Source organism: Centrocercus urophasianus, unplaced genomic scaffold (assembly GCF_019232065.1).
Source record: "Centrocercus urophasianus isolate 14NV4802_14NV808 unplaced genomic scaffold, USGS_Curo_1.0 seq_12, whole genome shotgun sequence".
In the NCBI taxonomy this organism is placed as follows: Eukaryota; Metazoa; Chordata; class Aves; order Galliformes; family Phasianidae; genus Centrocercus; species Centrocercus urophasianus.
Window position 1 is genome coordinate 34,721,398 of NW_024884364.1, and position 9,837 is coordinate 34,731,234.

The following is a 9,837-nucleotide window of genomic DNA, read 5'->3' on the forward strand; positions in this document are numbered from 1 at the left end:
CTCAACACCTGAAGGAAATGTAAAGCTTGACATCCTAATGAAGCAAAACTCCTTTTAAGAGGCAAATGACCACAAAGCACCTGAACCAGCATTGCTGTGGTTGCCACTCGCTTCTGTGGGAGCAGGGTTTAGTTATACTTTAAGGGAAAGGAAATTGTTTTTCTGCTTTTCTACCGTTGTATACAAAATTCTCAGTTCTCCATGTGCCACAACTGCAGCAGCTGAGCCTTTTAACTGGATCAGCTCCTGCCAGGAGGAGCGGTGCCCTGGCTCTCAGCAAGGGAAGAGGCTGAAGGAAAGCCCCATGCAGTCTGGAAGAAATGATCTTGATTGTGGTGCCTGTTCCATCTTGGAGTAGAGGAGGTTTTGCATTTGATGCAAATGGCATCCCCTCAGCCCTGCTCTGCAAAGCCCTGCCTGAACTTTTATTATTGGTGGCACCTGGAGAGCTATCGAAGGAATGAGTATTAGCACCCAGCCAGTGGAGCAAGAGCTGCACTGCCAATGTGTGACTGCTGAGGGATGCTTCCCTCCTCTGCATTCTTTTCATAAAAATATCCCTTTTGGCATTCGAGGTATCTCTGCCTCAGTGTGCCAAAGGCCTCTCGTATTGCAAGAGGTGAACTGTAAATCTGAGTGTGAGATGCATCTTTGAGGGAAATTGTTACTGCCCTTCTGGCAGATAACAATGCAGGCTTCAGGAAAAATTGTTGGTTTTGTGCAGTAGACTGGAATACACTGATTAAAACAATGGTGGTAAATGGGTTTATTAAGTTAGTAATGGGACTGTCACTTCTTCTCCATCCTGTTAACATCACTCACTGTAACTGCTTACTGTAGTACGTAAAGGAGAAAAGTCTGTCTTGGAGTCCTGCCAAGAGCAAATGTGGGCTGCACTGGGGCACAGTGCTTCTGAGAGTGGGGCTGTTTTAGGAAGGATAAGAACAACTAGGAAAGACTCACTACATTGAGATCATTACATTTACTTCAGCAAGTAAACTTGCATTTACCAACTGAGAGCTCACAGCTTCTGTTTCAAGGCAGCCTGTGCATGTCAGATGGCTGAAGGAAACTCACTGAACAGCAAATGCTAAAATTGTACCAGCTCTGTACTGAGAAGGACCAGAAAGATGGGGACAAATGGATGGTCAGCACTGATTTTCTTTTAACAATCATGAAATTAAACTTATTTGGATTTTATTTTGGGGGCTATCTCTTGACATTGGTTCTCTCTCAGTTAGGACTAGCCATTGCTGTTCCTTACCCAGAGTGACATCAGTGGTCATCCGTACAAGGTGAAGGCTCATGTTGTTAGCAAGGTGCTAGTTGTGCTTCTGCCAGGCAGCACTTGTCATTCAACTGTAAAGATTACAGTGTGTGTTTTTAACTTTTGATTCGAAGTCTGTTGCTGTAAGTTGGACTGACAGTAAAACTTGCTTGTAGTTGCTACAGAAACATCTTCAAGTTCGTTTCTTTGTCATTCAAGTCACAGCACAGCTGTAATTGTTCTCTTAAAGTGGGATGTGTGAACCATGAAGGGGTGCCAGTCACTGATGTAAGAGCTGGCACTGATCAAACACTCTGGCTTGAATCTTACCAATGGTTTTAAAGTAGCAGAGAGGTTTCTGCAGGTGCTGCTGCTGCAAAATTGAAGCAGCATCAATACGGATTGAAATGATGTTCAAAGAAACCTCTTTGCTTAAACTTCTAGCAATGATTCAATGCACTTTTCTGCTGGCAGTGATACCCCTTCTTTGTTTGTTTGTTTTTAATTAGTAGTACATTGATGGTCTCTGTAATGAAACAAAATGATAGAAGTATTGATCCAATACTCAAAACTGATTTAAAAAAACAAAAAAACCAAAAAACCTCCTCTAAAAAGGAAATGAAATGACAAACGTTTGGGTGTTTTTCAGCTGTGAGAGTCATTGAAATCATCCCTTGTTAGCATGCCAAACAGGCAAGAAGAGATGTTGTAAACATTAACCTGTGTGGAAGAAGAGGCATCTTAGAATAGATGTGTCTCTCGTGTATTTGTATGCCTAAATGCTCCCCTGAAGAAGTAATCAGGCATAAAATCACTCACCTCTCTTTGGGGTCTGAGCTAAGAACAAACTTTCTAGTGGATAATTCTAATAATTATTGTGAGGAGAAGCAAAGCAGATATTTTGGAAAGACAGTTGCTATTTCGTCATTGTCCCTATGTAGTGCTTGTATTTTAGCAAGGTTTTGAGAGAAGCTTTGTGGTCTTGTTGCAGAAACACAACAGGAGACCATTCATAACCCTCAGATACTGCCCTTGAAATAGATTGGATAAAAATTGGGAAGGGATTCCAAGAAGTGAAGTGGAGTGAAACATCTGAAACTAGTACAGCAGAGTCAAAGCAAAATCCTGCCTTTCCAAAACTCCAAATAGCACCTTCTCCAATGGGCTTTATCTTTTCCTTTTCTCCTTATAATTTTTGGGTCTGCAGCACATGTAACTTCTTTGGAGAGTGGGCTGTCTTTGCCCAGAAGTTGTGAGCTTGGACAATGATGGTGTCCTCTGCAGGGTTTGCCTTTGTGGGAGCTCAGTGTGTTGCCAGTGCCCTGCCTTGGATCATACGGAGACGACGAAGGTCCTGCTTGGGGATCATACAGAGAGCTTAGGGCTGTGCATGAGAGTGACCACCTCTGAGCTGTAGGATGTCTCAGGCATGCTTCATCACTTCTCCTGCTTGTGTCCTTGGTCTCCTCCAGAGGCAGAGCTTGCCCAAGTGTGGTGAGGCTTTTCTTGGAGTGAGGTGGGATGCTAGGTCTCAAGACGGAAGAAGAATGATCCCACACTGGCTCCCTTGATGGCCCCCCACCCCTGACAGAAAGTTGGGTTAGGTTGTTTTTGTTCCTGCTTCTTTTTGCCTTGCCAAAGAAATCATTGTGACTAACTCCTCATCATATGTGTTTGACAGTGTTTCTGGGATCAGGTCCTTCTCATGAAAACAAAAATAATCCCTGTTGTCTCCCCTCCCAGCTATCCCTTAACATACGTAAGTGTTCAAGAAAGCCAGGAATGTATTTTAATTCAGATCGTTATTAATAAGTTCAGGAGCTATGAGTTTTCCCCTTTCACTCAAAATGAATTATGTTTTGGAGAGAAATATATCCATCTTACAAAGTTTTACTCCAGTGGGACACCTCTTAATTAAATTAACCAGTGAAAAGGAAATACTTGTAATAAGGGTGCAAGATAAATATTTGTGCCGTGCACATTCTAATTTATCACAGCCTTTAAAGAGTCCATAAGGTTTGTTTTCCTTCACTGAAATGTGACGCATTCAGATATCAGTCTCATTTATAAAGTAGTGTGTGCCACGAGGGATACCCCCCTGTGTGCTAAGGGTGTTGGCCTGCAAATGATATACTGCGGCTCAGAGGTCTGCAAGGTGAAGATGAGTAGCCCTGAAATGAAAACCCTAAATTTAACATTACCCAGAGGCAAATGCAGCCCTGATCTGACTCGAGGGTGGAGGCACAGCTGCACAGTCCTGATGTATTGCCACATGGCAGTGATGCTGCTAATTTTGAGGGAGGGAGGTGAAAGCACCCACCCTCCATCCATCAATCTGCATTGATTTACTTAGGTGGTACCATGATGATGCACAGAGAAACCATGAGTGGGCAAAATATTTAAGTGCAAACCTATTTATAAAGCACCTGATATGTTGCATTGATTTCACAGACAGTTCTTTTTATGCTTGCCATTATGTTCATGATTAAATATGTGATGGGTTACTTTCATTGCTATAGGTAACTTCTATCCCTCTTTGGTTCTACTTTAGCTTGGAACTAAAATACAGTTCCCATACACATACCTTGGTTCATGCATTTACCTTCTCTAATGCATGTAATGCTATGCACATACACACAGATGTAGAAGATAGGTAAACCAAATATTAAATGACATGGCTTTATGCAATACATTTAATGAAATTTAAAAGGGGTTGGTATGTACGTTTCTGCCTCACAAAACTGGAGGTAATCATTCTGAAGGAATAAAAGCTAAAATAAAACCAAAGAAGTACAATTATTCCAAGAAATAGTCTGCAGAGATAAAGATGTAGCATTAGAACTGAAATTAATAAGGCAAAGTCATACCAATGCGTTTCTCATTGTAGAAAAGCTTTAATTAATTGTGAACTCAGATTGCAGCATTTCACATGCCAAACTATATGATGATTTCTGGATCTTTTGCTGATGCACTGTATTATGTTTGACTCACAGGAGACTATAGAAACAAAATTTTGAACAAAAAAAAAAAAAAAGAGTTCATGGGGAAAGATTCTGCCAATGCATTTTGCCATGTAAAAACTGAATCAAAGCTTTATTAAAGGAACCAGAGCAACTTGGAAAATCACATTCAAAATGTTTTAGTTGTGGGCATACTTTGGACTTTTTGAATTAGTTAATGCTTTTAACATGATAACCAGCATGGGTAGCTGAACTTGTCTTTAGGAGATATTTTTTGTCCTTCTAATTAGTAGTTAAACCTCATATATGAACATTTTATTACTGACATATGAACTATAGGTAGAAATAATTCAAGAATGAATCCAAGAACTACAAACTAATGTGCTGGTCTTCCATACCAGGCAAAGTACTGAGCATTATCTCACAAACTGGAATTAACAGGTATGGATCGATCCCATAAGTATAAGATAATAGGAGAGAAATGTTGCTTCTGTAGGGGAGTCTTGCTTTGCGAATCTTTTGGCAGCCTTTGCAGAAGTCATTAAGTGCATGACTAACAAAGGCGTCACCCATTAAGTGGATCCAGCTTTCCAAAAATGGTACTTCACTCACTGGAAGGACAGGATGTGTGGAGAAAAAGGCCCAATTCCTTTTGCTGAGCTCCTCTAGTCTAGAAAATTGTAAAAATGTAATTAGCATAATCCAGTGCATTCATCAAAGATCTGGAAGAGGGGATAAAGAGTGGGTTAGCTGAATGATGATCCGCAGATGATACATAATTATTCAACAGAGCTGGTATCAAACAGTTGCAGGAGCATCCTGTGCAACTGAGTGGTTGGGAGAAAAAACATTAGGAAAAATTCAGCACCAGTAAGACTGAAAGTAATGAAACAAAGACAAAGTAGCAAATCTATCAGTTCTTACCAACAACTGGCTCTTGGCAAACTACTGTGTTTTAGGAAGAGATTTGGAATAACAGTAGAAAATTCTCTTAAAATGCCGTCCCTGGTACTCAGTAACGGAGAAAAAAAAAGAAAAAAAAAAAAGGCAGATCATAGATTCATAGAATGGTTTAGGTTGGAAGAGACCCTTCAAGACCATCTGATTCAATTCCCCCACAGTGAACAGGAATACTTACAGCTACATTGGGTTGCTCAGAGCCCCATCCAGCCTGACCTTGAGTGTCTCCGAGGATGGGGCATCCACCTCTCTGGGCAAATACTACTGGGAACGGAAGTCATAGTAAATCATAAACCAATGATCTGCCATGCTTCCCCCTTCCTAATATTGATCCAGGAGAGCCAGAGGTACAGGGATTAGAAAAGAATGATGAGAGCTATGACCAGGCTTGTGCAAGAGGGGTGATGAAACTGAGCATGTAAAAAGGCACAAACGCTATCGGTGGTCTGGGATCAAGGAAAACCTATTCAGTGTTCCCCACAGTACAAAAAATAAAAGCCTGCCAGGAACATTACCAGTTTTAAACCAAGCCCAAGGAAGTATTTCACACATAGCATAGCTGCCTTGCGAAGGTCCTTGCCACCAGGAGCTGTGAAGGCCTGAAGGATAGAGAGGCACAAAAGGGGATTAGATGAATTCAGAGAGGATAGGGCCATTGGTGGCTGTTAAACACTGTGGTCCAGCTGCAGCTCCAGCTCAGGAAGTCCTTGAACCACAGAGCTTGGGGTTTTTGGCACAGTGGAAGAGGCCTCTTGGCACTGGTCCTTCTCTGAGCATCTGCTACCGGCCGCTGTCAGAGGCAGGATATAGGGTTGGATGGACCTCTGGGCTGACCTAGGAGAGCTGTTCTCGTGTTCCTCTGTCTCACTGAGAGCTACAGATGTGCTGTGCTGACATCTAAATAAAATAAAATAAAATAATCTAACTTTAAATAAACTGAATGTTCTCCTTGAACTGAAAAAAAAGAAAACAACAGCAAAAAAAAAAGAAAAAAAAAAAGAAAAAAAAAAAAAAGATAGTGTTTATACTGGGAAACGTGCATTTTTTTCCTCCTGGATAATTCCTAAACAGCTGTAGGGCTTTTGCTCAGACTCCCCCCAGCTCCAGAGTTCACTTTTAGGTTGAGACAAATGTTATCAGTGCCAAAGAAGACATTTGAAAAAGGCAGTAAATGAGAGAAAGCACAGTTAAGATGCAAACTCTGTTTTGCTGCAGTCTTAGCCAGTAATCTCATGATTTACAGTAATTTTGCTAGCATTTGCTTATCTTTAAGAAGAGAATAGTTCTTGTTTAGCAGAAGCTGTGTTCCACCAGGATAATAAGCAAAAGTCTTAGTGAGTAATCACGATTTCCCAGTGTTGTGTCCCAAAGATTTTAGGCAAAAAAAAAAAATCTAAAATAAGGCCCTTGATATTGAGGCTGCGAGATTTGCAAGAGCACATTAGACTTGGCCATGCTTAGTATCTCCTTGCATGGGTCCTCTGCATGCCATAGCACCCAGGGAAACCTGGAATTAATCTTGGTGATGGCAGAGGGAAAATTTGCCTTCAGCAAAGATGCGATTGCCCAACACCTCCCATTAGAAGCTCTTGCTTATGCTTTCTCATAACATTGGAATACTTCAGCTGTTTGGCCTAGAATTGTGCTTATAGGATATCTCCCTCTAGCTTACAAATTTGGGAAAACATCAATGCAAATGGAAACGTGAACATAAGAAGGCAGTGGATATAGAAATGGGGACTTCAACTCACTTAACAGCTAACTCTGTTGAAGGTTGCTAAGTCCTTTTGGAGGTGTGGCAGAGCTTTGAAACATTGCAAAGGAAGGGAAAGTCCAGGAAGTGCTTTTTATTGATGTCAGCACAGCCGTTAATATATACAGCGCTCTTAAGTCCAATTTTTACATGCTCAGAGATTAGCAGAGGCTGCTAAAGTGCCAGCAGTACTGGACATGCTATTCTGTGGTGTAGGTACAGCCCTAGACAAAGTGTTACTTTGTTTTGGAGAGCATAGAAGAATCACACAGTCTAGCATTTTCTTCCCTTTGCTTGAGAGGTAATAGCCTCAAGTTGTGTCAGGGAAGGTTCATATTGGATATTAGGAACTATTTCTTCTCAGAAAGAGCGGTGAGGCAGTGGCACAGGCTGCCCAGGGAGGTGGTGGAGTCACCATCTGTGGAGGTGTTAAAAACTGTGTGGATGTGGCACTGAGGGATGTGGCAATGGGCATGGTGTGATGGGCTGTGGTTGGACTAGATGATCTCACTGGTCTTTTCCACTCTTAAAGATTCTATCATTCCAATATTCTATGAGGAACTGTTTTCAGAATAACACCAGCAGCAGGACTCTAGGCACTGCCAACTTAGGAAATGCTGGAACAGAGGGCATAGCCTTGGCAGGTCTGGACTTCAAGGATAAGACATCCCAGAGGCCTCCTGTCCTCCAGGAGGGTCAGTCTGGTGCTCCAGCGGTGGCCTCAGGTACAAGATTGTGTCTTAGCAGCAGTGGTTCATGAGCTCTGACAAGGGAGTGAGAAATGACTAAGAGTGGTAAGTACCAAAAAGCTGCTGACACACATTCAAGTCTCTGGGAAAGAACATAGGAAATTTGAGTTTCCTGTTCTGCCAGAGGCTCATTTGATGAAACTACTGTAATATACATGTGCAGAAGGTTTGAATGAAGGGTCATTATACGTTCAATTAACTCTATTGCAAGAGCATTAAAGCAAAACAACAGGAGAAACCCTTCAATCCATGAGATGATTTGTAGGATGCCTCAGAAAAATAGATCTTCACGTTAACAGGAGGCCTATCATTCTTGTGGGTTCATTGGAAGAGACTCAAGGCTGTTGCACTCTGTGCATGTGCAGTGCAAAATAGCTTTGCATTTGCTTGATAATTTTCAATATATTATACAACCTTGAAGAAAGAAAAGCAAGTTTCACATCTGTGATTTATGGCTTGATATTTACTTGCCATATCCGGGTGTGAGACCTAGTCCAAGAAACAAAGAGACTGTGAGCCCAGAACAAAAGCTACGCGCTTAAGGACTAAATATATTTTTCTTGGAGCTCTGTGACCACTAGCTCTGCCTGGAAAGCTGACCGCCTGCTCACCCTTTGAGGGTTTCCAGGCTCGTGTACTTTTTCACATTAGAGTCTCTCTCCAGCTCTCTTTCTCTCTTTCAACACTCTTCACACTTGGCTCAGAGCAAACGCCCCCATCTCCAGCACTCTTGCGGAGGAGATTCCTGCACCTCTAGGCTGTGCCGAGAAAACCCCTCTTTAATAAATTAACACGGTGCAATGGGATGCAGGAGCATCTGGCGCTCCCAGTTCTGATTTATTTCTGCAGCAACACACAAAACATTGGGTGATAAATTATTCAAAATCAATGGCCCCCTGGAGAATGGGGCCATGATGAATAGCGAGCAATTGGCATCCCACATGACAGTGTGTCTCAGAGGGCTACCTAGGGAGATGGTGAGGAGAAAGAAAAGGCCTAAGCCTTTGAAGGATACAGCTGTTCGGAATGTCTTCCTTTCAATGGGAAAGTGTGTTGGTTCTTAACGCCTTATTTCAGCAGTGGGAAATGGGATTAGTGGTCAACTGGGCAATAAACAGCAACCACTAACCTTACATTCAACTGTAGCCCAATCTGACATGGGATGGCAGTGAGGCAGAATATCAGTTTCCCTTAAATGATATATTTTTTAAGGACACCAAGGGCTCCCCTCAAATGTATAGATGATATCAGGACTATCTTTTCCAATTTCCAAGGCGGGGAAGTTCTCTGTTGGTGCCTCACCTGTAAAGAGGCTACAATGCTTGGGTGGTATGGAAATAGGAAATATGTTGGAGACAGCGTTCAAGGGTATTGGAATAAAGGCAGCATAGCATATACACTTCTCAGTTCCCTTGATTGTGTAGGACTTTCACTGTACATGGAGAAATACACTGGGAAATACCTTTCTATAGTGATCCTAGAGCTTGTGGCTATGGGGGAAGATCTCCAAGCGCTGGGATGTGGTGATCAGGGTGAGGGCAGGGGCTGCTCTTAGAGCAGCTGGTAGAAAAATTTCTGCCTGCAGATTGAATCATCGCTGCAGCCTTTTCAGACCTTATGGTACTTACGGTGAACTTCACTTCCTCTGAAGTAACACATGCCTTCATTCTCCATTCGTGAGCGGTACAGTTACAATGAGATGAAAACTTGGAGCTGGAATGAGAGCAAGGGAGGACGGTGCTCAGGCCCTGCCTGCTTCATGCGTGTGGGACCTCCATGCAAGAGGGCTGGCCTGCCAATGCAGATACCTATGAACAGACACCTGGAACATCGTTGTGTAAATGCCTTGAAAATCTTGAACTGATGCTGCAGCTTGCTGCGCATTTTGAATGATATGATTATCTGCTTGTATTGCATCTGGCAGCCAGTGCCTATCTCACAGTCTTACTTGGAAGCACAGCCATTTACATAGATTTTATTCATCATTTATTCATGAGCAGCAACTTCACTTTGGCTCCAGATCCTCATTTCAGTTGCCGCAGAAGCCAACAAAAGTTGCATCTTCCTGACTGCTCCTGTTTCAAGCAGCTGTGCTTTCAGGCACAAGTTTGAGGGAGATGTTCATGTGGGTATTTAGCTCAGTGGGAA